Consider the following 27,222-nt stretch of genomic DNA (forward strand, 5'->3'; position numbering starts at 1 on the left):
GGTGTGTTACATTTACCTTCCAATGGCTGTTACTATGTCAGATTTGTTGAGAGTGGAGATGTAGCCACTGTGACCAGAGAATGCCTTTGCCTTGGCAAAGGTCCCGAGTTCGAGTCTCGATACGGCACACAGTTTTAATCTGCCAGGAAGTTTCGTATCAGCGCACACTCCGCTGTAGAGTGAAAATTTCATTCTAGAAACATTCCCCAGGTTGTGGCTAAGCCGTGTCTCCGCAATATCCTTTCTTTCAGGAGTGCTAGTTCCGCAAGGTTCGCAGGAGAGCTTCTGTAAAGTTTGGAAGGTAGGAGACGAGGTACTGGCAGAAGTAAAGCTGTGAGGACGGGGCGTGAATCGTGCTTGGGTAGCTCAGTCGGTAGAGCACTTGCCCGCGAAAGTCAAAGGTCCCGAGTTCGAGCCTCGGTTCGACTGGTAAAATATCTGTGTCCGCGGCTGTCGCCGTGTATCGTCTCCCGCCTGTCGCACAAGTGAAAATATGTGTGAAATCTTATGGGGCTTAACTGCTAAGGTCGTCAGTCCCTAAGCTTACACACTTCTTAACCTAAATTATCCTATGGACAAACACACACACCCATGCCCGAGGCAGGACTCGAACCTCCGCCGGAACCAGCCGCACAGTCCATGACTGCAGCGCCTAAGACCGCTCGGCTAATCCCGCGCGGCGCACAAGTGATGATCGTGAGTGTCCACACTCAGTTCCGGACAAGATGAGGGCAGTGGGATTATGTCCTTGGATGAATGACGCAATTAAAATTGCCAGCGAAGATAGCCTCCTAGAAAAAGGGGAAGAATGTCAAATCACGACGTTTGGTGGTGCCTAAGGGTTCCTAAATATTAATGTATCAGGTGTCACGTGCCGTGACCACTAATCCTCGTGTGTCGGTGGCTTCGATACCGTCGGGCACTAAAATCACCACGTCACTGTCTGTGGGACCGACAGGTGTCACATACGCTGTATAACCATAAACGTTCATGAGTGCGGTCGTTCGCACTTCTTGCAGGAATTCAAAGTCGGCTGCTGGGGCTCGTATTGGTTCTCTCAGAAGTTGTATCTTGGCAGGAGAGCTAACCACGTTGATATTCATCGTGGTCATGCAGTAAGCCTGGCGATGCGGTAGCTGGGCAGCGTTATCCATGGTGATGGTGGAGAGAAGTGGACGTCGCGAGTGACGTCACATCCCACCGACCGCGGCCCTCCCGGTGTTGTTCAGACCTCAGTGGGCCCCGAATTGGGATCCTGCTGGGTCTCGACGTCCTGAGCCCACGACGTGGGCACAGAAGTCTGTTCTTGTTCCATGAGGTCATAGTGGTTGAAAGGGAGGAACCGAGAGGCTTCGCAGCCTGCACTGGAACTTTCCTGTTGATCACTGTTCGCCGCAGAAGATGGAAGACGGATTCCGCCCGCCCCGCCGTTCGCTCTGCTGGAGTGTAGTGAGCGGCAAACGTGTCAGCCTCATGGTAGGCGTCCTGCAGGATCAGTTCTTCTTCCTTCTGCGAGTGGGAACTGCCGTGTTTTGACGAGGTTCTACGGCGCCGTTATTGGCGTTTCGGACAGCGCTGTTTCCGTTTTGTGGCTTTCCGTGTCGGACGATGGCATTGACTCTCACCACGCAGGCACAAAGGCTTTTCGTGGTACGATAAGTGCATCGATTGCCATCCTGCTGCCGGTGGTGCCTGCAGTGTCCTGTGGTATCGAGGGCTTGGACAGACTGACTGATCGGTCCAGTGTCGGTCTGCGGAGGGTGGTTTCGGTGCTGCAACGCCCGTCTGTTGCGTCTGAACAGACGGATACATCGTGAGCGCTGCCGCGTAAGTTACGGGGAGGATTGTTGGCCTCGGTCAAGGTGCCACGTCCTGCAGTAGAAGTCGTGTGGTTTGATATTGGAAGCACTCGGAAGGAGGTATGATGGTGCGTGCCGTCGGAGTTCAGTGAGCACCTGACGTAATCCGTTGAGAACAGGATGGGTCTTAAATTGAGCCCACTTTTCTGCCACGTGTTAGTTTACTGTACCGCAGGGGCGGAGCGCCGCCACGACATCTGCATCAACGATTTGGTAGGGTAGTTGGAAAATGTGTATAGCCCGCATTCTCAATCTGACTTGGGCAACCTCGACGTTTCCAACATTTTCGTCGGCATGGCGGAAGGGTAGTTCTTGTTTCATGTCGCGAAGAACACTGTCACATGTAGCGTCGTTAATAAGTTTCACATAGATAGCGTTACTCACGATCGAAAAGTGGATGCTGAGGCAGCTGAGATCTTGGCCTTCAACAAAGTCGTTTCTAAAAGGGAATCTCAGTGTTGATTTTCGGTATTGATTCGCCATGATCTTGTCGTCCTATGGCTTCACGTTAATGTCTGCCGAGGGAAGTAAAGAAGGTGAGGTCTACTTATACCACGCTGTCACCGAATTGAATGTAAAGCCACGAAGCACACAACACGTCCGCTCTGATAGGCCGTTAAAGCCGTAGAGTCCACTCAGCTAAGGAGGCAGACGTCGTGGACAATAATTTTACAAGCATGTTATTGAGCTCATCTGGTGACTCAAAGCAGTAAATGACAATTGCAGTAGTAGCGCGATAGACATCAAGCAATGCTATAAAGACCAAATATAAAGAGTCCATCCAAGGTAAACACGGATCCATTTCATGGTTTAAGTCATTCTCCGTTATGTGTACTTATGAGAGAACATTACTTGTGTGTTAAAAAAATTTTGCTTTCAGCATAAATTATACAAATCGTGGATTACGTGTTTCTGATTTCTTTGTACAACTGTTAAATGTAACCTGATTGCAATGGACTACTTGATGGCCTCGCGGGATTAGCCGAGCGATCTAGGGCGCTGCAGTCATGGACTGTGCGGCTGGTAGCGGCGGAGGTTCGAGTTCTCCCTCGGGCATGGGTGTGTGTGTTTGTCCTTAGGATAATTTAGGTTAAGTAGTGTGTAAGCTTAGGGACTGATGACCTTAGCAGTTAAGACCCGTAAGATTTCACACACATTTGAAGAGCTGAACTATTTGATGCTTCTTTGACCTAGAAATAAATTACGCTGAGGCATCTTACCTGCTGCTCCAGTCATCAACCACACGTGCAGATCCTGTCTTCACGATGAGTCCTTGTGCAGCCGGCAAACGTTGCCTACATCATTTCCTTGGATCCTCCTTAGCTCGCCTTCGTCAGCTGGACCATCTGACCACCAAACACAATCCATCATCTTCTAAATTCTGATATCCATTGTCATAAAAACGTGAACCGAAATCATTTCATTATTATACTATATTACGCACCCGCCAGGGTAGCCAAGAGCGTTAATGCGCTGTTTCCTGGATTCGGGTAAGCGCGCCGACCCCGGATCGAATCCACCCGGCGGATTAACGTCGAGGGCCGGTATGCCAGCCAGCCTGGATGTGGTTTTTAGGCGGTTTTCCACATCCGGCTGGGTGAATACCGGGCTGGTCCCCATGTTCCGCCTCAGTTACACGACTCGCAGACATTTGATCACGTTCGCGCTATCACATGGCTTATACTAGAGGCAGACAGCTGGGGTAAACTAATCCCATCCCAGGGGGGGGGGGGGGGTTCGGGGTAGCGACAGGAAGGGCATCCGGCCACCCTCTGCAACTAACACTGCTACACTCCATAGTTGCCGCCCAGCCTGGAGGTAGCTGCAGCGGGATCCGTATACAACAACATTATGCATCGTATATCATTTATACTATGCTAACTGTCAGCAAATGAATGTAAAATCACGAGCAATATCTAAAAACTACACTAATGAGCCAAAATATTATGACCACCTGCTTAATAACTTGTTTATCCGTCTTTGGAACGAAATACATTACTGACACTGCGTATCAGGATTTCTTGGTAGGTCTGTTGAGGTATTATCCTACTTTACAGAACAGACAAGCCTCCGAATCCCACGTTCTGTGAAGAGTCGCGGTCGTGCGACCATTTCGCCCCTAGTGGTAGTTTCACTGTTCTCGTACCTCTTTTCATAGAAGCTCATGACAGTAGCATGTGAATATTCGACCAGCTTCGCCGTTTTCGAGATACTCGTTGACAGACTATGCGTAATGATAATCTGCCCTTTGTCAATGTCGCTTATCTCAATTGATTTCCCCATGTGCAGCCCATATCATTACTAGGGTGATCCCCAACTGTGTCTGCTCCACTTACACACTTTTATTATCGCGTCACGTGTCCGCAACGCCACCAGGAGCCAATATATTTTGTTAAATTTAGTTACCAAGAATGATAACTAAGTGATTTACGATTTGTTCTGCATTTCGTACCGAATTTTGAATGAATATGAATTTGTTTTACAATGACCTGTAATATCTTTAATCATGTAACTTCTAAAGTCTGATGGGGCCTTCATAGTTTTTCTCAGGTTTTATGCTGAGGTGCCAAAATTCGGGGCGGGGCGGGGGCGGAGGCGGGGGCGGGGGGGGGCGGAGGGGGAGGCTTATTTACTTAAATATATTCCTGGGCGTAGAAATAAATCCGGACTTTAGCTCCTAAGCATGACACATAGTGTTCTATTGCAATATTTTATCAAATCTGTAGCTCGTAAATCACTTCCATGAATGTCACGAGAGATTATTCTTACCATACCGTTTTATTGGATTACTTTCAAGAAACCATTGTAATTCTATAATAAAACAAATGTTTTTAACAAAATACTCCATGTTCCTTTTACAGTTTGTATTCTTACACGTCGACTGTTGAACTGTTCAAACTCCTGAGTGAAGAAGATGAAGTGACGTTGAATGGGGCATCGAAGTGCTGTGATGGATATTATCTCCGCCATTGAACTGGGCATCGGTGATATGAAGTTGTATCGTTCCTGTAACTTGCATTATGTGTTAGATAATAATGATGGATCGGAATTCTGCGTTCCAGTACAAACAAAGTTTTTTCTGTATAATCGTTATCCTATAAATTAGTTTGAAGTAGTCATTTCGGCGACTATTGTTTTCCAATTTCAACATTCCTAAGTCGAACCTGCAGTTTACGTTTTATACAAAGTATCTCCTTTTAATAGAATACAAAATCTGTCCCATAGATTTTATTTTCACTAAACTGTACAAAATCTTTCTCAAAGATTTTATTTTCGTTAAATTCTCGGCGAAAGATTTTGTACAACTAATTAAAAAGAGTATTTCTATGAATCTGGGTGAATTGACGTACAGCAGCGACGTATGGCGTGCCACTGTGCAAGTACGTCACTCGCCGCTTCCCGGCAGTATACCTCATGTCTTTAAAATGTCATCATGTCTCGCGTAGTAGTGTCCATGATATTCACATTTTTTTTTCATTTTGTGGTGAAGCTTGCATGGCTGATTAATGCGATCGTGCCACCCAAATACGCAAAGACACGTATTATGTAGTGCACTGGATTCACTCAGGTACGCTAATGCTGTCATGTTTCCTAACAATGATTTCTATATTTGGAGACATTGTACATCAAGCTATCTTCGTATGTTTTTTTTAGGCCTGAAGAAGGTCGTATCAGACTGAAATTAATTACCTCGTTAATACATTGTTGTTATCAGTGAGTCGATTTGTAACAAAACAAATATTTATTGAATTGCTCTGAAACCTTACTGCGAATATGTCGCAACTTGTGTCTTCGTTCTTTGTCTAGTTTCGGGTGTTGTACGTAAGTTCCGATGATCACTGTCATTTTCATTCAGAGATTCCTTGCCGTCTTTACTTACATATCCTGCTTGTTTTATTCTACATCTGCATATATAATTCATAAGCCATCGTGCAGTGCAGGGTGCATCGTACTAATAATATGGAACTTATTTCATATTCCATTCGTCATTTTGAGCGAGGGAAAGATCAGTGCTTTTATGCCACTACACGCAGCCTAAACTATCTCACATTATTCTCGCATTCTCTATAGGAGATTTACGGAGGTGCAGTATAATCGTCGCGCCATCATCTTCGAACAGAGGTTCTCTAAATTTACCGGGCAGGGCGTCGCGATAACTACGTCATCGTTTCATCCACGGATTCCCACTTAAGTTCCCCGAACATCGGTATGACACTTTTATGCGAGATCGACCACCTATTACGATCATAGCAACACGTCTCCAATTTTGTGCTCAACATAAGAGAAAATTTTAGATTCGCTGTCGCAGTTCTCTAATAGCCTGTCTCAATTAGGTTGTGAGTACAAAACAACTGCTCGTCGTGTGTCCCTCTACATCTACATCTACATGAATACTCTGCAATTCACATTTAAGTGCTTGGCAGAGCGTTCATCGAACCACAATCATACTATCTCTCTACCATTCCACTCCCGAACAGCGCGCGGGAAAAACGAACACCTAAACCTTTCTGTTATAGCTCTGATTTCTCTTATTTTATTTTGATGATCATTCCTACCTATGTAGGTTGGCCTCAACAAAATACGTAAAATGGTTCAAATGGCTCTGAGCACTATGCGACTTAACTTCTGAGGTCATAAATCGCCTAGAACTTAGAACTAATTAAACCTAACTAACCTAAGGACGTCACACACATCCATGCCCGAGGCAGGATTCGAACCTGCGACCGTAGCGGCCGCGCGGTGCCAGACTGAAGCGCCTAGAACCGCTAGGTCACACTGGCGGCTCAACAAAATATTTTCGCATTCGGAAGAGAAAGTTGGTGAATGAAATTTCGTATATAGATCTCGCCGCGACGAAAAACGTCTTTGCTTTAATGACTTCCATCCCAACTCGCGTATCATATCTGCCACACTCTCTCCCCTATAACGTGATAATACAAAACGAGCTGCCCTTTTTTGCAGCCTTTCGATGTCCTCCGTCAATCCCACCTGGTAAGGATCCCACACCGCGCAGCAATATTCTAAGAGAGGACGAACAAGTGTAGTGTAAGCTGTCTCTTTAGTGGACTTATTGCATCTTCTAAGTGTCCTGCCAATGAAACGCAACCTTTGGCTCGCCTTCCCCACAATATTATCTATGTGGTCTTTACAACTGAAGTTGTTCGTAATTTTAACACCCAGGTACTTAGTTGAATTGACAGCCTTGAGAATTGTACTATTTATCGAGTAATCGAATCCCAACGGATTTCTTTTGGAACTCATGTGGATCACCTCACACTTTTCGTTATTTAGCGTCAACTGCCACCTGCCACACCATACAGCAATCTTTTCTAAAGCGCTTTGCAACTGATACTGGTCTTCGGATGACCTTACTAGACGGTAAATTACAGCATCATCTGCGAACAACCTAAGAGAACTGCTCAGATTGTCACCCAGGTCATTTATATAGATCAGGAACAGCAGAGGTCCCAGGACGCTTCCCTGGGGAACACCTGATATCACTTCAGTTTTACTCGATGATTTGCCGTCTATTACTACGAACTGCGACCTTCCTGACAGGAAATCACGAATCCAGTCGCACAACTGAGACGATACCCCGTAGGCCCGCAGCTTAATTAGAAGTCGCTTGTGAGGAACGGTGTCAAAAGCTTTCCGGAAATCTAGATATACGGAATCAACTTGAGATCCTTTGTCGATAGTGGCCATTACTTCGTGCGAATAAAGAGCTAGCTGCGTTGCACAAGAACGATGTTTTCTGAAACCATGCTGATTAGGTATCAATAGATCGTTCCCTTCGAGGTGATTCATAATGTTTGAATACAGTGTATGCTCCAAAACCCTACTGCAAACCGACGTCAATGATATAGGTCTCTATTTCGATGGATTACTCCCACAATCCGTCTTAAACACTGATGCCACCTGCGCAATTTTCCAATCTGTAGGTACAGATCTATCGGTGAGCGAGCGGTTGTATATGATTGCTAAGTAGGGAGCTATTGTATCAGCGTAATCTGAAAGGAACCTAATCGGTATACAATCTGGACCTGAAGACCTGCCCGTATCAAGCGATTTGAGTTGCTTCGCAACCCCTAAGGTATCTACTTCTAAGAAACTCATGCTAGCAACTGTTCGTGTTTCAAATTCTGGAATATTCCATTCGTCTTCCCTGGTGAAGGAATTTCGGAAAACTGCGTTCAATAACTCCGCTTTAGCGGCACAGTCGTCGGTAACAGTACCATCGGCACTGCGCAGCGAAGGTGTTGACTGCGTCTTGCCGCTTGTGTACTTCACATACGACCAGAATTTCTTCGGATTTTCTACCAAATTTCGAGACAATGTTTCGTTGTGGAACCTATTAAATGCATCTCGCATTGAAGTCCGTGCCAAATTTCGCGCGTCTGTAAATTTTAGCCAATCTTCGGGATCTCACGTTCTTCTGAACTTCGCATGCTTTTCCGTTGCCTCTGCAACAGCGTTCGAACCTGTTTTGTGTACCATGGGGGAGCAATTCCATCTCTTACCAATTTATGAGGTATGAATATCTCAATTGCTGTTGCTACTGTATCTTTGAATTTGAGCCACATCTCGTCTCATTTGCATAATCAGTTCGGAAGGAATGGAGATTGTCTCTTAGGAAGGCTTCTAGTGACACTTTATCCGCTTTTTTAAATAAAATTATTTTGCGTTTGTTTCTGGTGGATTTGGAAGAAACAGTATCGAGCCTAGCTATAACGACCTTGTGATCACTAATCCCTGTATCAGTCATGATGCTCTCTATTAGCTCTGAATTGTTTGTGGCTAAGAGTTCAAAATGGCTCTGAGCACTATGGGACTTAACATCTGAGGTCATCAGTCCCCTAGAACTTAGAACTACTTAAACCTTACTAACCTAAGGACATCAACACACATCCATGCCCGAGTCAGGATTCGAACCTGCGACCATAGCAATCTCGCGGTTCCGGACTGAAGCGCCTAGAACCGCACGCCCACCACGGCCGGCGTGTGTGGCTAAGAGGTCAAGTGTGTTTTCGCAACCATTTACAATTCGCATGGGTTCGTGGACTAACTGCTCGAAATAATTTTCGGAGAAAGCAGTTAGGACAATCTCGGAAGATGTTTTCTGCCTACCACCGGTTTTGAACAAGTATTTTTGCCAACATATCGAGGGAAGGTTGAAGTCCCCACCAACTATAACCGTATGAGTGGGTTATTTATTTGTTACGAGACTCAAATTTTCTCTGAACTGTTCAGCAACTATATCATCAGAGTCTGGGGGTCGGTAGAAGGAGCCAATTATTAACTTAGTCCGGCTGTTAAATATAACCTCCACCCATACCAATTCGCACGGAGTATCTACTTCGACTTCACTACAAGATAAATCACAACTGGCAGACACAAATACTCCACCACCAATTCTGCCTAATCTATCTTTCCTGAACACCGTCTGAGACTTCGGAAAAATTTCTGCAGAACTTATTTCAGGCTTTAGCCAGCTTTCTGTACCTATAACGATTTCAGCTTCTGTGCTTTCTATTAGCGCTTGAAGCTCAGGGACTTTCCCAGCACAACTACAACAATTTACAACTACAATTCCTACCGTTCCTTGATCCAAGCACGTCCTGTATTTGCCATGCACCCTTTGAGATTGCAGCCCACCCCGTACTTTCCCGAGGCCTTCTAACCTAAAAAAACCGCCCAGTCCACGCCACACAGCCTCCGCTACCCGTGTAGCCGCCAGCTGAGTGTAGTGAACTCCTGTCCTATTCAGCAGAACCCGAAACCCCACCACCCTATCGCGCAATTCAAGGAATCTGCAGCCAACACGGTCGCAAAACCGTCTGAGCCTCTGATTCAGACCATCCACCCGGCTCTGCACCAAAGGTCCGCAGTCGGTTCTGTCAATTATGCTACAGATGGTGAGCTCTGCCTTCATCTCGTAAGCAAGACCGGCAGCCTTCACCAAATCAGATAGCCACTGGAATCCAGAGAGAATTTCCTCAGGTCCAAAGCGACACACGTCATTAATGTGCCACCACCTGCAGCTGGCTGCACCCTGTGCTCTTCATGGCATCCGGAAGGACCCTCTCCACATCAGGAATGACTCCACCCGGAATGCAGACGGAGTGCACACTGGATTTTTTCCCCTCCTTAGCCGCCATATCCCTAAGGGCCCCTATTACTCGCCTAACAATGGAGCTCCCAATTACCAATAAGCCCACCTTCTGCGATTGCCCGGACCTTGAAGGCTGAGAATCATCCTCTGAAACAGGGAAGGCAGCTGCATCTGGCTCAGCCAGAGACAGTACCTGAAACCTGTTTGTCAGACGCGCCGGTCTGTTTTTCTGATCAAAATTAATTAAAATTTAACATATGTTCTACGGACAAAAAAAAAACTTAGACGGAATAATTATGGTTCCTGCTGCCCTCAGATGTGTCTTACTGCTTTGAGGAGGGCAAGAATCTTGCTGTCCATTTAAAGCGTGTCTATTTATTAACTAAATCCATAACCAGGAACCCACGAAGAGGACCTAAAAGCAAAACGTTTATGTCTACGAGTCGATCACCAATGCCATACGTAGCTAAGCACTTTACCAAGATAAGCTTCTCGGAAAATTTATGTCTGTGGAAGCACTGGCCCAAGGACATACCAAGGTGACGCTTTAAACCGACAGTTAAATGCCGAGATCCTACTGAAGCTTAGAAAAGAATTGTCAATTAAGACTCAGCGTACCAGAACAACCTAAATTTTGTTGTTGATTCCCTGTCTAGTTTTCTGATCAAAATTAATTAAAATTTAACATATCTTCTATGGACAAAAAAAAACTTAGACGGAATAATTATGGTTCCTCCTGCCCTCAGATGTGTAACCAGAAAATTAGAGGACTTCTACTTGAACTATCTACTTAAATATTGAATTATGTAGTAGAAAGCACAAAAAAGAAAAATTTGCTTTTATAACTATTTGACCGTATATATGCAGTTTTATCGATAGGACTACTAGAGAGAAATCAAAATCAGCACATGCTCCTTTAATTTTGTGTCATATTGGATTATAGATTAGACCTGCGATCCGTAAATTACAAAATATACTATATACATTCTCTGAGTGACTTTAAGCACTATTTCTTATTTGTGACTTAATGTATGCAGTACTTGTTACAAGGTTAAACGATAGTACATACGTAGTTTAAATATTGTGTTGGTATCGGGATCAGCAACTGCATCTATCGGTAATTTATTAATTAAGTTTTCTGTCATAGTCTGTTCTGGCCATAATTTGCGAAGCACAAAACATACACCAGGAGGCACTGACAATGCTATGAAAATTTTACGCTTGGCACCTAAAGGAATAAAGTTAGACATACTTGAAGAATGAGGTGCAAAAGTCATGGGATAGCGGTATGTACGTATACAGGTGGCAGTAGTATCGCGTACACAGGATATAAAAGGGCAGTCTATTGACAGAGCTGTCATTTGTGCTCAGCTGATTCATGTGAAAAGGTTTCTGTTTACAGGTGATTATGACCGCAGACTTTGAAAGCGGATTGTCGTTGGAACTAAATGCATGGGACATTCCATTTCGGAAATCGTTAGGTAATTCAATATTGCGAGATCCATAATGCCAATAGTTCGCCGAGAATATAAATTTCAGGCGTAACCTCTCACTGTGGACAACGCAATGGCCGACGGCCTTCACTTAAAGACCGAGAACAGTAGTGTTTGCGTAGAGTTGTCAGTGCTAACAGACAAGCAACAATACGTGAAATAACTGCAGATACCAGTGTGGGGACGTACGACAAACGTATCCGTTAGGGCGATGCGGCGAAATTTGGCGTTAGTGGACTGTGGTAGCAGACGACGTTTGCGACTGCTCCGGGTCTCGTGACCATGTCAATTGGACCCTAGACGGCTAGAAAATCGTGGCCTCGTCAGATGAGCCACAATTTTAGTTGGTAAGAGCTGATGGAGGGTTCGAGTGTGGCACATATGACACTAATCCATGGGCCCATATTGTCAACAAGGCACTGTACAAGCTGTTGGACTGTATCCTCTGGTACAACTGAACCGATCATTGGCTGAAAATGGCTATGTTTGGCTGCTTAGAGACCATTTGACGCCATTCATGGACTTCCATGTTTTCCATGGATGACTGCGCCATGTCACCGGGCCACAATTGTTCGTGACTGGTTTGAAGAACGTTCTGGAAAATTCGAGCAAATGATTTGGCCACCCAGATCACCTGACATGAATCCGATCGAAGATTTACGGGAAATTATCGAGGTAATCGAGGTCAGATCGTGCACAGAAACGTGAACTAGCAATTACTGACGGCTATAGAGGCAGCATGGGTCAGTATTTCTGCAGCGGACTTCAAACGACTTGTCGATTCCATGCTACGTCGAGCCGTTGCTCCACGCCGAGCAAAAGGAGGCCTGAAACGATATTAGATGGTATTCCATGATTTTTGTCACCTCAATGCATATAAATGAAAGATTAATTTGTCGAGCAAATGGGTGAATGAACAGTCCGATTACAAAATCAATAATTTTTTGGACCTTTTAAAAATGATTCATGGTTCACTAAAGCAGCTACCTTATGATATCAGTAATTTATAAAAGAGTTCAGTAGTGTCTGAGACCTTTATTAACATAGTATCTGTTTATTTAGTTGTAACGTTATGATCTATGACAGACAGAGCACATGAACACACAATAAACAACTGAATGTACCTGTCAAATTTTCGTGGATCAACTAGGGACGTCTATCGAATTTTAAATGTATCAAGACAACCGTAATACAGTCAAGTAACATCAGTTATATTGATCTGATGTAAAACAAGATGTGTTATGTACAGTGAAAAATTACAAATGCAGGTATTTCACAGAAGATTTATTGCACTGCTGTGATATCTGCGCACAAAATGTTTGAAGGCGTCGTACTTTATTTTTTGTCAGTAACACTGTAGCTTCTAAGATCCGTAACAGTTTAAAAATGAACGAAAAGTTCGCAACTAGACATTAATAAAAATATTATTTTGAACTCTGCGAGATAACTTAATTAAGAAATAACTGTATAATTTTTAATTGTGATATAAAAATCTCAACATAATAAGACTCTTTGGAGAGGTGAGTATTAGCTCACTGTTACTATGAAAAATGTGGTGATCAGGAACTGTACGTGACCTCTGGCCGCGGGGGGTAGCCGTGCGGTGTTAGGCGTCTTGTCACGGTTCGCGCGATTCCCCCCGTCGGAGGTTCGAGTCCGCCCTCGGGCATAGGTGTGTGTGTGTTGTCCTTAGCGTAAGTTAGTTTAAGTTAGATTAAGTAGTGCGTAAGCCTAGGGACCGATGCCCTCAGCAGTTTGGTACCATAGTCCTTACCACAACTTTCCAACTTTCCGTCACCCCTGTATAGATTGCTTGGAGAGCTGTGGTCACCATGTTACTGGCGCACTGCACACATACGCCGGTTATTTTTCAAAACTTTAATGCAACTGTGTCCAACATATCAAATTCCATCTTTTGGAAGTTTGATCCTGGGAAACAGCGATCAAAAATGGGAATAGAAGTTTTTAAATTGAAAAGATCTAGAATCGTATCAAAGTTATTAAAAATTTAAAATTTACTAATCAGGTGGTCGGTTTCGACCGTAGTAAGATCATCATCAGACCACTAAAACTCTATGATAACAGCTGGAGAGAGTGGCGAGGAGCAGTCCGCTATGTAGCGACGATAACACTGCAGTGTTTAACAACTTAGCTGCGATCCTCTTATTCGGCATTTCATTGTGTTCACTTTGGCGGTGTTGAAGTTTTCTCTGATATTTTGCTGTTGCATTCACAACAGCGCACAGGTGAGGAGCTGTTGATAAACGACAAAGTCTCCTCCCGGAGATGAGTAGAAAAAGTGTTGTATAACACTAGCGGCTACTGCCTGTGCCGCAGAATGGAATCCCAGCTGAACTAAATAATTCAGTACGTCTAATGTGAAACAAAGTAAGGAAAACTCTCTATTGCCACAAAAGGAGTAAGCACACAAAATTATTAGAGAACATACAGTATGACAACGGAACAAATGGGAAAATACATAGTACAGACTGCAAAACATATAGAAATATGTTTCGTGGTTAGAAAAATAGGAATATGATATTTGTGCCTGTCCTGAAGAGTGATTTTCAGTAACTGTTTATTCTTTGTTCGAAAACAACTGTAGCTCTGAAATTTGGATTATATATTGGGAAAGAAGGTCCATAACGGAAAAGAAATCCAAGAAGGCAGCACGTTTCTTTCGCTGTTGCTTTCCAGATGGTGAACTGTAACACAAGGTCGGGTTTATACCACTTGTCAATTCCGGTCGCCACTTTAAATTGAAGAAAGCTCTACTCTCAAGGGATGACATTCGTGTACATCTACGGAACGAATAAAAAAATTGCCTATTAACCCAACACAACGACGTGGTAATAGCAACATAACACTGTGAAACTTTCCATTTAATGTTATTACTTTTGGAAACAACGAGAAAGTTTCGTAAGTAATTCATAGTGAATACTGAAGCGAATAAAGAGTGCACAGTGCAGTGTCTCAAATCATATTTTATTGCTATGTCTGCATTAAATGGAGGTGTCCGTTTATTTGTTAATAATTTTGTGCGATTTTTATTAATGAATCCAGTTAAAGCTTTATTTCCATACGAAGCACAGATCTGCACGATTTTACAGAATAAATCCCAGCGGATGGACGATACTCGAATATTTGGCCAGCAACGAGGCCGTCTTAGAACTAAATCAAAATTTAAAATTTTATCTGTAACGAATTACAATGCCGATGTTTATAACTGACATAATATCCATTGATGTCATTACAGTGTTACTGATTTTTATGTAACATAATGTATGTACCAGCGTAGATGTATGAAGGACACAAGTAATTACTAAGCCTTGCACTAGAAGTCGGAGTCCTTGCCGGCTAGTTCTCGGCCAAGTTTTATTAGTTTGAGCTCAGCGAGACCTTCATTGCTCTCCGTAGGAACAGAGAGAAAGTTAATGAACAGGACTGCCTGCGCCAGTTAATTACTCGTTCCCTTCATCACATACAGTCAGCCGCGTCCCCTCACTGGGGAACTGCCACACAGGAGAGAGGACGGATCTCTCCAGACCAGCTGGAAAGTCAGTACCACCGATCGCCGATCTGTACCTTTTTACCTGTCGGACTGGTCACGCAGATAGCAGCCAACTAAATCCTCTCCAAAATGAAGGGAACCCAACTGTGAAGACAGGTTTACGAGGTGTTTCAGACTGGTTTGGCAGTTAAATGCATCACTACTTCGGCCAAGTGCACCGACCTTGGTCAAAAAGCAAGATAACCAAGGTCCAGTGACCGTGGCTAAAAGTAAACCGCATTTAAAACGTGTCTTTGGTGCACCAACGCTAATCGCTTGTCAGCAAACGGTCCTCAGCTGACGTTGCATTTCAACACAATTAACTCTGTCTATTTCAATGGGAGGCGCCCTGGAAATGCAAAGATGTTAACAGAGGTTAGAATTTGTACACGGCCACCTATATACGTAAGTTTTCTAGGCAGTCGCTGGTGAGTGATGTCATTGTCATATGCTGTCACATTCTTCAACAAGCAGAAGTGTGTTAATACCTCGTTACTAATCCGTTCATTTATGTTTGGCGAAATGGAAAACAAAAGAAGAACACCAAATGTTTGAAAGTACGAAATGAGATCTCGAATTAGTAAGTGCAAATGCATCAATCAGTACTTGAATATAAAAGAAATAACGGTTGCAGTTTAAAGGAGGAAATGTACAGAGACTGGTTTAAGTCATTATTTTTTTAGTTTTTTGTTAGTTAGAATGCTTACATCATTTAAGTTTAAAATTCATGAAATATATGCTAATTAACACATATGATTGTCATTTTTATGAAAATGAACGTGTTTTTGTTTGCAGCTACGTATTACCCACAAAAATCCAGTTTACACTGCAAACAAAAATTCTTAATTACCAGTCCTTTATAAAAGATTGTTAATTCAGACTGTTTGGTTAAAAAATAACAGTTTAAAGTTTTTCTGTCTTTCTGCGTTTTAAGCTTCACATAAATTTTCGTAGATAATAAACCTTTGTTTAAAAATTTGAGCCCTCCTGAAATCGATCTCAGCGGGCAAGCAATCTATTACAGACCCACCCTGCTTGTCGTAAAAATTTTACCATGTTAAACAACGTCGAAAAACTTAGAACTCGATTTTCTCGAAAACTTTTGAGAGTTTCATCGAACTGCATTGGGAGAGGTATATTTCAGTTCTGAACTTCATGTATCAAATATAACAAAAATCCGAATGGCATGTGATCCCTTTGTTAGAAAAAAAAACAGTGTGGTCACATGTGGAAGCACAATTTAATTCTCTTTCTAACAAGTTTGATTCATAAATTGTTAAAGTTTCTGGGTTCGTCTTAAGTGTAGAGTACAGTAAACGATGCCTTGAGTCTTTCTTAGTATATCGAAACGCGCTGCCGTCTTAATACTACACTCTTGTAAAACCTTGGTCATCTTGACAGAACTGGGCACGAGCTATGGTCAGATTTAACTGCGGTCAACTCCTTCGTTTAACTCTGATCGAAGTCGGTGCACTGAAATTTTGCGTTGAACACGTTAAAACGCCAACTTTACCGCAGTTAACTTTTAATCAAGGTTGGTGCACTCGACCTTTAATGTTTGTTGTTTTTGGGGAGGCATATTGAGTGATGAAAGAGTGAACTTATTCTTGTCGATGTACTTGCTAGCGAGATATTTGGGAGCTTTTTTGACATTTGTAAAGAGAAACTAATAGAGTTCCATGTAATATACGGAAGAGTAACCAAACGTTTTTTCTTATTCTTTGATGAAATTGTTTCACAGGATGAGCACTGTCTTATCAGTCGCTCATTTCAGTACAAATTATCCGAAACTGAACACAGCAAATGAAACAGAGTTCACCGTAAGTACTATGACATATCTGAATGGAAAAATGTACATCAACCAGCCACTTTATTCATGCAGAGAGTTGTGTCAGAATTTCACTCATCTTAAGATGGCATCGTATATTATTATACATCGTTATGGTTATGTTGACTGCATTTTGAATGCTGCAGCTATTGTGGGCAAAATCATGATTTTCTACCAACCGTGCCATTTGTACTGCTGACCATTAGAACTACAGCACCGAGATGGATAGCAAATAACGACATTTTGTTGATTGTGGGTATACCGTGTAGTATAAAGAATACAAAATTAAATTTGTATGTTATTTACCGGTACACAGGATGAGAAAATGAGTAGACTGAGCTACTACTATTTTAACTCTATGCCAAAATTCACCAATCGTTGTGGCTGGTGAGTGGTGTTGTACCAGTGTCTCAGCAATACATGACTACATGTTTCCAGATGGGTATGAGATCTAGAGAACACGCTGGCCAGGGTAACAGTCGAACAGCCGTATTGAGATAAGTCAAGAGAACGGAACATACAATCCTGTGTGATCTTGTTGAAAGATCAAGTAACGGAGATCTGTAACATAGGGCACTACAGAAATGTAACGACTGCTAACAAACTGCCGACTACGCGAACCAGAAATGGTCGTTTTGTGTACGTGGTAGCATCACATATCATCACGCCAAGTGCAGGTGACACAGGGATATGGTCACTGTGATGCTGTATACCGACGGTGCTTCAGAAGCCGTTAGTCTGTGTGTGGCTCTTGTCTTGGCGTAAACAAGTTCATTCCCTGTTACAAGTTCCTGAAAGCCACTAACCAAGTCCCTTCTAAGTCCATCAGTGGAAATGCATAGGATTTATGGACCAAAAGTCACGCGACTAATGGCCAAGAACACACACACACACACACAGAGACACACACACACACACACACACACACACAAACACACGCCGTCGTCCACCTATCTCCACACAGATCAGATAACCGAGAAGAATCACGCGACTAATGGCCAAGAACACACACACACACACACACACACACACACAAACACACGCCGTCGTCCACCTATCTCCACACAGATCAGATAACCGAGAAGATAAGTATTTGAAGTGAATATGATGGTTTCGTAACCCATTTAAATACTCTTTTACTTCATTTGCGCCGGCCGGTGTGGTGCAGCGGTTCTAGGCGCTTCAGTCTGGAACCGCACGACCGCTACGGTCGCAGGTTCGAATCCTGCTTAGGGCATGGATGTGTGTGATGTCCTTAGGTTAGTTAGGTTTAAGTAGTTCTAAGTTCTAGGGGACTGATGACCTCAGATGTTAAGTCCCATATACTCAGAGCCATTTGAACCATTTTTACTTTATTTGCGTCATCAGCTGATGAAGACAGATTCCGAAAACAATGCTTTTTTGCTTGCTCGTACTGATTTTTACTCGTTATATTTTCAACTTTCAAATTCTGTACACAACCTGTTTACTGTTCACGTTTCAAAAATCTTATCTACGTTTTCTTTGTCATCCATAAATGTGTGCAATGAGCAAAAAGTAAGCAAGGCATTCTGTTATGACGGGTGGATGTCAACAAAATGAGAAATTCTTGAAATTTCGAAGGTACGTAACTGGATGAGGAGAGATCTCCTGGCAGAATTGAGTTATTGTTTTATTCGACTTTCAGTGCGTAATTGTCATTGTAGTATACACGTCTTATCCTTTTATAGCGGTCATAATCCATCAAAATTTAAAATTTGGTTCATAGTGTCATGTTACAGAGAACTGGAGGGATTGTTTTTTGTAAAAAACATCATGATGGACGAAAATATTTGCTAAAATTTTGACATACTTGAGAGAAACGATCAAGGTCAACTTGGTGCTGAGGAAGAACGATGAAGACCCATTCTCTAATTAGAATTTTTTCTTCTCCTTTTATGTTTCATCTTATAAAGCTGTAGCTTCATGTTACTGTCTTTCCAATAATAGTTGCCAGTCACTCATATATTTAAACGAAATTCAAACTGTTACATAATTTAGTAATAAAGCAAAAACCGATATAAAATTGCATAACATCATGCAGTCACAACAGCCTGGAAAAGGACTTGTTGAGCAGAAATACTCATGTGTTACAGTTACCGATACTTTGCGTAAAGTTATTTCTTAAGAGAAATGAAGGCATCAGAAACGACGGAGAATGAAGATAGAACATTCCACTCTTGTGCCGAATTCAAGGAAAAGAAAAATGCTGAGATGTATTTCTAATCCTCCAAAAAGATTACTATCCATGAGTCACCTTACAGGTGTTGATTGTAAGTGTAGACGGACTGAGATGTTTGCAGAATTCTCCGTTTATAAAAAGGAATACAGTAATGAAGGAATTCAGTCAAATGACTTCCTATGACACACAAAACTCACCTGACTGGGCTTATCAGTGTAAATACTGGATGCACAGAAAATCAAAGGGAAGTCAAGATGAAGCTGCATGTCATGACTTTTCCTGTGCCTACAAGGTGAGTATGTATAGAGATGGACAAATACAGGGTGTTCAGGTATGTCAGCCAGGATTCTTGGCATTGGCTGGCATCGCTAACAGACATCTTATTACTCTTAAAAAGGTATTGCTACTGCAGGGAAAGCACTTGTGATGACCAGAGAAAAACAAAACAGTAGACGAAACTCTCAGAGGAATCAAGATAGAGCGAGCCTTTCCCTACTCTTAAAAGTCCAAAATAGAAAGCGGACACATTTTACCGTGGACAGATAAATAATATTTCACTGCCGTGTCTCTGGATGAAATAAGCTAATCTTACTTTTCTGTGGATTCAAAGCATTTCTGACGCTCCTCTGTTACTGTAACTTCTTTCAGAACAGTGTACCTGAATCCTGACAAATATATTAAAAATGTACTCCTGATACTTGTAACCACAGGGAGCTTTGCTTTGTGTGATGGTGCCACCCACCCTCCCCCCAAATACATTTTCTGCAGGAAGCTCAGCCAACATATCTTCCATTGTCTTGGCGTAAACAGGAGGACAACGAACAACGCTATCTATCAGTGCCAAACCGAATAACTGCTTGTGGAAGGGTCAGAGGTGGGCCAACACGCTACTGACATGCTCAATTTGTAAAGCTTTTTTTCTTGAATAAATCACCTATCCCAGTTGTAGCGACCTGTTCCTCCTCATTTGCGAGGAACGGCGTCACCTAAAATTGTCTGCTGCAAAGACTACCCTTCATTAACCGAACTATTGACTCTATATATTACAGCGTATCGTTTTCTGTAATTAGTGTATAAGTATTTTCTCCACCACGATGTACTGTACCAGTCAGTGACAAACTGACTCTCTTAATGTAAATGGCTATAACATTTTCTCGCGTATCCGTTTTCAAAACTCACCTCTAACAAGAATTGACGTTATTCCACATTCATTTTTTCTTAGGAATTAGTATTCTTCCGAACTCTATTGTCACGCTACATAGAAGTTACAACAATTTGGGTCGTCACAGTTGAGGTCGGTTAGGCTCCCCCCTTTTGGTAGAACATTATATTGTATGCAATCTTAGCGAATGCAGGCCTCTGTCTCCCTTCCGACCAACATATAAAGCTGATGTCAGCTTTCAGGCGGACACAATGGGACATACTGGTGAGTTGCTTGTCTCTCACCCTAATCGATGACTCATTTTGACGAGTTTTACGACCTTTCCTACCAATCAAATTTCCCAGTAATTCGTCAGAGATGTAGGTTAAACCAGAAACCTTCTCCGACTCTGTCTTGCAGGATACTCTCTCCTAAAATTTCATCGTATAGCTCATCATAGGGGCAGTGTTGATGCATGTGTCTGGTATGATCTAAAACAGAAGATATCTTTGATGGTATATAGGATGAAAACTGTGAAAGAGAAGAGTTCTTATTCCTCGAAGTAAATGTATCTAATCCGAAATTTTATATCGGAGTAATCTACAAACTAGGGAAAATCAGTGTTTTATCATCCTTCCAGTCTGTCTCGTCCTCGCTGGCGTCACAGTACGAGCGTACACTTCTTTTGACAGGCACGAATATAGACCAGCAGTTAAAATCACGCTCTGCAGAGAATTTAAGGAGACTATTCCTCTTTCACAATATATAACACCTCTGGATACAACCATCACAGGCCACACGCTTATACAGCAGCGAAGAGAATCTATAAAATAACAAAGCGCCACTCAGACTTCAGATCCGGGCATTTCTGTCCATGATGTGATATTTTTAATGTAGTCAGTGCAGACCACCAGAGAAAAACGTCACCTAATTACCTACAAAACGTAAAGCATATTAATCATGGTGCCCTACAAGAGGACTGTTAGATATTTCATGGCAGCATATAAGCAATGAGGCGAAATTTGGCGTTAAATTCCGAGAATCAAGCCGCAGGCTTATTACACCGTAGGACAAACACGACTCCAAACGTGGTTTCAAATTAAAGCGAGATACTCTCCCATGGCTGACTATGGAACTATGCCAGGTAATGAATAAATGAAATTCGGCACACTGAAGAGTCAAATGAAATCTATATCAATTACACAGGAAGGTAAGGAACAAAGCAAAAATTAGGTATGCCTGGTCTGCTGTATATAGAAACTGAATCCTGCAGCACTGTGAAAACACAGGAGTTCCGACATACGAAAGGCAAAACTGTTACTGTTTTACAGTCCCCTGCAGACAAGTTAAACGACTATTTCTCAACAGCAGTTAGCTCTCAAGTGCGATAAACTACCAGTCACAAGACAATACTTCCACGAGAGACGTCTTTTTCTTAAAACATGTTTCTAGACGCACAGTAAGGAAAACCGTCATGGGAATGTCTTCTGAGGCAGTAGCTAATGATAGAGTGACTATAAGTATGAATAAAAATGTGATTCTTGAGTTTCTCCCGGCGTATTTGATAATCAAAATATCCACGGGTATGCTGCCGGTCTATAGTGTCCAACGGGCACAATATTTCGGCGATCAAACATGTCGCCATCATCAGGTGAACTGACGGACTGAGCTCCTGTGAACGTACCGGCACGGAGATCCGTACGCTATGGCTGCTCAGAGGGAACTGGGTTCGGTCGCGGCGGCGGCCGATTTAAATAACCTCCGCCCGCGGCGCGCTCACCTCCGCCGTCCGCGCCCAGCGCCACGGTCGCGCGGTGGAACAGATTGCGACGGCGTCTGAGATGACGTCGGTGTGATGGCTCTGTCCGCCGTGGTCGTCACAACTATACGTCTGCTCGATTTACTCTTGATTAACCCGATCGCTGGTTCCCAAGCCTTGCTAAGATTATAGCCACAGTCCCGGTTTATGAGGTCGTCATTGGTGCGAATTTCGATGGCCTCTCTAACAACGCTGTCCCAGTATCTCGACGTCTGTACCAGAATCCTCGTGCGGTCGTACTCCATGGCGTGATTTTCCGACAAACAATGTTCAGCGACCGCCGACTTGCTCGGATACATCAGTCGAGTGTGCCTCTGGTGTTCGCGGCATCGATCCTCGACGGTACGCATCGTCTGACCAATATACGACTTGCCACATTGACACGGAATCTGGTACACGCCGGCCTTCCTCAAACCGAGGTCATCTTTGGCGCTCCCCACCAGTGCACGAGTTTTATTTGGAGGACAAAACACAGTTCCGACCCGGTGTTTCTTCAGAATGCGGGCGATTTTCCCCGCACAGGCGCACTCTCGGGGAAAATCGCCCGCATTCTGAAGAAACACCGGGTCGGAACTGTGTTTTGTCCTCCAAATAAAACTCGTGCACTGGTGGGGAGCGCCAAAGATGACCTCGGTTTGAGGAAGGCCGGCGTGTACCAGATTCCGTGTCAATGTGGCAAGTCGTATATTGGTCAGACGATGCGTACCGTCGAGGATCGATGCCGCGAACACCAGAGGCACACTCGACTGATGTATCCGAGCAAGTCGGCGGTCGCTGAACATTGTTTGTCGGAAAATCACGCCATGGAGTACGACCGCACGAGGATTCTGGTACAGACGTCGAGATACTGGGACAGCGTTGTTAGAGAGGCCATCGAAATTCGCACCAATGACGACCTCATAAACCGGGACTGTGGCTATAATCTTAGCAAGGCTTGGGAACCAGCGATCGGGTTAATCAAGAGTAAATCGAGCAGACGTATAGTTGTGACGACCACGGCGGACAGAGCCATCACACCGACGTCATCTCAGACGCCGTCGCAATCTGTTCCACCGCGCGACCGTGGCGCTGGGCGCGGACGGCGGAGGTGAGCGCGCCGCGGGCGGAGGTTATTTAAATCGGCCGCCGCCGCGACCGAACCCAGTTCCCTCTGAGCAGCCATAGCGTACGGATCTCCGTGCCGGTACGTTCACAGGAGCTCAGTCCGTCAGTTCACCTGATGATGGCGACATGTTTGATCGCCGAAATATTGTGCCCGTTGGACACTATAGACCGGCAGCATACCCGTGGATATTTTGATTATGAATAAAAATGTTGCCGATTCTATTATTCTAGTTTTTAAAGATGTTTTCAGTTTTCACATGTTAGTGACACATATCCTACTGAGTGAAAGAAATATTTGATTAGACTGTTACCCAAGTATGATGGCACAATATCACCTGGCGACTAGAGATCGATCAGCATATTACTTATAATATCTAAAGTGGGCTACATTATTCACGAAATGCTGTAAAATTGCCATAACATTACTAAAATCCACGATAAATATGAATCAAGATTCCATGAACACCACAGCAGAGCATGAGCCTTAATAAAAGTGACTAACGACATTAAACATGCTATGGACAAGCGTGAAGCAACCGTTTTAACATGACCATTTTAACATGACTTGACTTCTTCGAGGCTTTTAATGCTGTTGATTTCTATATAATATTTCTGAAAAGAAAGCAGCACATTTTCTCAAGCAGCGTAGTATGATTGACGATCGTCGTTCAGTATCACGATCGGTAAAAAATCTGGGTCTTAAACTGAATCCCAAGAAATTATAGGTCACTCTCATATCACACCGAAAGTTGATCATTGGACATTTTTGTGAAACAATTCCCCCAGAAAGTTTTGGTGGTACCTAATTACCCTACCAAAAAACAAATAAAAGATCTTAGATGAGTATCTAAACTGGGATGAACACGCTGCTACAAGATACAAGAAATCTCTGTCTTGCTTACATGGAATCAACTAATTTATAAAAATATTTCTGTCTCATACTACGAAAAAACTAACCCAGTTTTAATTTTGCCGTGTATTTAGTACGACGAGGTAGTTAAACTCTGCGCAGACACTGAAATCTTCAGATGCCTCGAGGTAGTGATTAACGTTTCTGTACGATAAGTGAGTAACACTCTATTGTTTGAGTACGTCAGTCATTCCTAAAATGAGTCAGGTTCGCTGCGACCTGAGAAACTACGTGATTCACAGAAGATCTTTTTCCCTTGTCAGCATCTTAGTCACTGGCGTCCTCAATAAATCTTCATACAAATCAAGAGCTCATCGTCATTTCCCAATTCCATCAGATACTTGCAGCGTGTATAGGATAACTTTCAATTAGAGAAAACTATATATTCCTCATAACCAAAGTGATTCTGGAAGCGGAGCTACATATTGCACGTTTTTATGATAAAAGACTTGTCTGTAAGCTTTATTTCGGGGATGGATATCTTATGAGGTAATAACGCAATGATCGACTTTCCCAGCGCGAAAAGTTATTTGATGATTAATGGAGAGATTATTGTCTTATTTATTAAAAACTAAGACTCAGCATGCAGATTTTGCCAAAAATGAAACTTAAAATGTTAAGAGCTCAGGTTATTTATGCTGAGTGTATTCAGTCTCTTCCCTCACAAGTAAACATGTCACACTAATCTGTCAGTGTAAAAAAAGGCTCGGCTATAATTCACAAGACAACTCTAGAATCTGGGTCTTTAAATGAAGGGCAGTGTGTTCGAACCAGCCAGTTTGTTATCGAAATATGTACAAGTTTTCTCTGATAAGCCAGGAAGTATTAAATGATATCAGTATCATATGAAAGTGATGGCTCACAATACATATTTTTGCACAACATACTCCTTCCCTTAGGCGAAGAAGGAAGTGGTAAAACAAGCAATACAAAGAATGTTACATTGGAAATTATAGAAACATCTTTGTCACCATATAGCAGCTCACTCCTAGCGGTACCCAAACCTGCAGGAGATACAAACTTAGTATTCGATACTAGAGACATAAATAAAATTATTGTCCCAGTTGAGACTAGCATTCAGGTTCTAGAACAGCTGTTGCGAAAGTTCAGTGAGGTACTATGTCTAACAAGTATTGATCTCTGGACTTCCTCCCGGCAAGTGCCACTCACAGAAAGCGCACATAAATACACAGCATTTATTTATTCAGGCAGTCCTTACCATTGTAAAGAGCTACCTGTTGAATTAAATGTGAGTTCTGGGGTCTTTATAATAGCTCTGGTTACTATTGTACATGGCCCAGAGTGCAAGACTGTGTCACGTTATATGTGGATGTCTTACTGTTTGCTACTTCCACATGGGAAGAGCATTCAGAATTGTAGGACAAAGTGCTGAGTAGCTTTTTAGACTCAGGAATAACTGCAAGTTTTTTAAAGTCAAAATTTGGCAAAGATAGAATACAGTATTTAGGCCACATCAGTTCAGAAACTGCTCTCTTACCTGGCTCAGAGAATAAAAAGGCAATCTTCCTATCATTTTGAGGCTAGATTCATTTTTTCAGTACTTTGTGCCTAATCATCTCTTGAACAGTGACACATTGTTAAGTTTGCTATGTAAGAATACCATCTGCTTCTAGTCTTTACATTGTCAATCACAATTTTATTAAATTAAGCATGCTCTACTCACATCAAAGAACTTACACCGTCCAGACATGACCCAACACTTTTGTGTTGCTACAGATACAGCCTGCTCTGGACTTCGTGCATGTCTACTTCAGGTAGTGAAGAATGATGATAAAACCGACATTAACGTTATGAGTTTTGCCAGACAAGTACTCACAGAGTGTGAAAAAGCTTATACAGTCACTGACTGGAGGCATCAGCAGAGGTATGCTCATTTAGCAAGTTACATTATTATGTCTACCGTAAGAACTACAAAGTGAAGTGTGACCACCAATCAATAATATTTTTGAAGTCGTAAATTATTCCAACCAAGACTAGCAAGATGGTCACTGTCCCTACGGGCATACAATTTCAAGATATTCCATGTAAATGGTAAAGGCAGTGAAACCATAAATGCGCTATCGCAATTGCCACAGGGGTTACCTGAGTTCTCTGAGCTTGTTGACTAAGAGACAAGTTTTATTGATAAAGGACTAATCACATAGACAGTACTATTTAAAGATGTACCGTAACATGAACGCATTGCGAGATACATACCAAAAATGGAGCAAGGTGAAACAACTCTTATCGCAGCAACCACTTTATATACTGTCATAATACTATAAGATATATAATAATGTTTTATTTGTTAGGCGCACTGTCTAGAGTTGGAAGAGAAAGCTACTTACCCAACATGCACTGGCGTGAGCATAAATTATTACATACTTATACTGTTTGTCAAAAGTATAAACCTTTAACTAAATCTAGTCAGACAGGATTACACTTTATTTTACCAACAAGGCCAAGTGCAGTCCCTTAAATTGATACTTCAGGACCATTGCCAGAGGAGTAGTCAATTACTAATTGGTGTGTATGATCCTTTCTCAAAATATGTAACATTGTATGCTGTGAAAACCGAAAGAGTTCCTCCGGCTATAAAAAGAATATTGAATAATTATAAACCTAGGTTCAGTAAGTCAGAGGCAATACTGTCAGTCAACACATCTAATTTCACATGTAAAAAAAAAAAAGGAAATCTTTTCTACAGCAACAAAAAATAAGACAGATTCTGGTAAGTAAATTTCATCCAAAATAAAACCAAACATTTTGTTATGCTTCAAACTTACGAAAAAGGGATGTTATAAACAGATTTACTGAGTCCATGGGATCATATTTTCAAGAAAAATTGTAAAATAAATCATTCTAGCTTTAAAACTAACTACAATCTTATTCCATTTGTCAGTAAACAGATGCAAAATGGCTCTGAGCACTATGGGACTTAACTTCTGAGGTCATCAGTCCCCTATAACTTAGAACTACTTAAACCTAACTAACCTAAGGACATCACACACATCCATGCCCGAGGCAGGATTCGAACCTGCGACCGTAGCGGTCTCGTGGTTCCAGACTGTAGCGCCTAGAACCACTCTGCCACTATGGCCCGCTAAACAGATGCAAATACTTTTGTTCTGTACACTATAAGATTAATAATTTTCATCATATATGATTACAGAATGACTACTCCAATTGTTTTACTTGATATGAT

The sequence above is a fragment of the Schistocerca cancellata genome, chromosome 2, assembly GCF_023864275.1.
Source record: "Schistocerca cancellata isolate TAMUIC-IGC-003103 chromosome 2, iqSchCanc2.1, whole genome shotgun sequence".
Classification (NCBI taxonomy): Eukaryota; Metazoa; Arthropoda; class Insecta; order Orthoptera; family Acrididae; genus Schistocerca; species Schistocerca cancellata.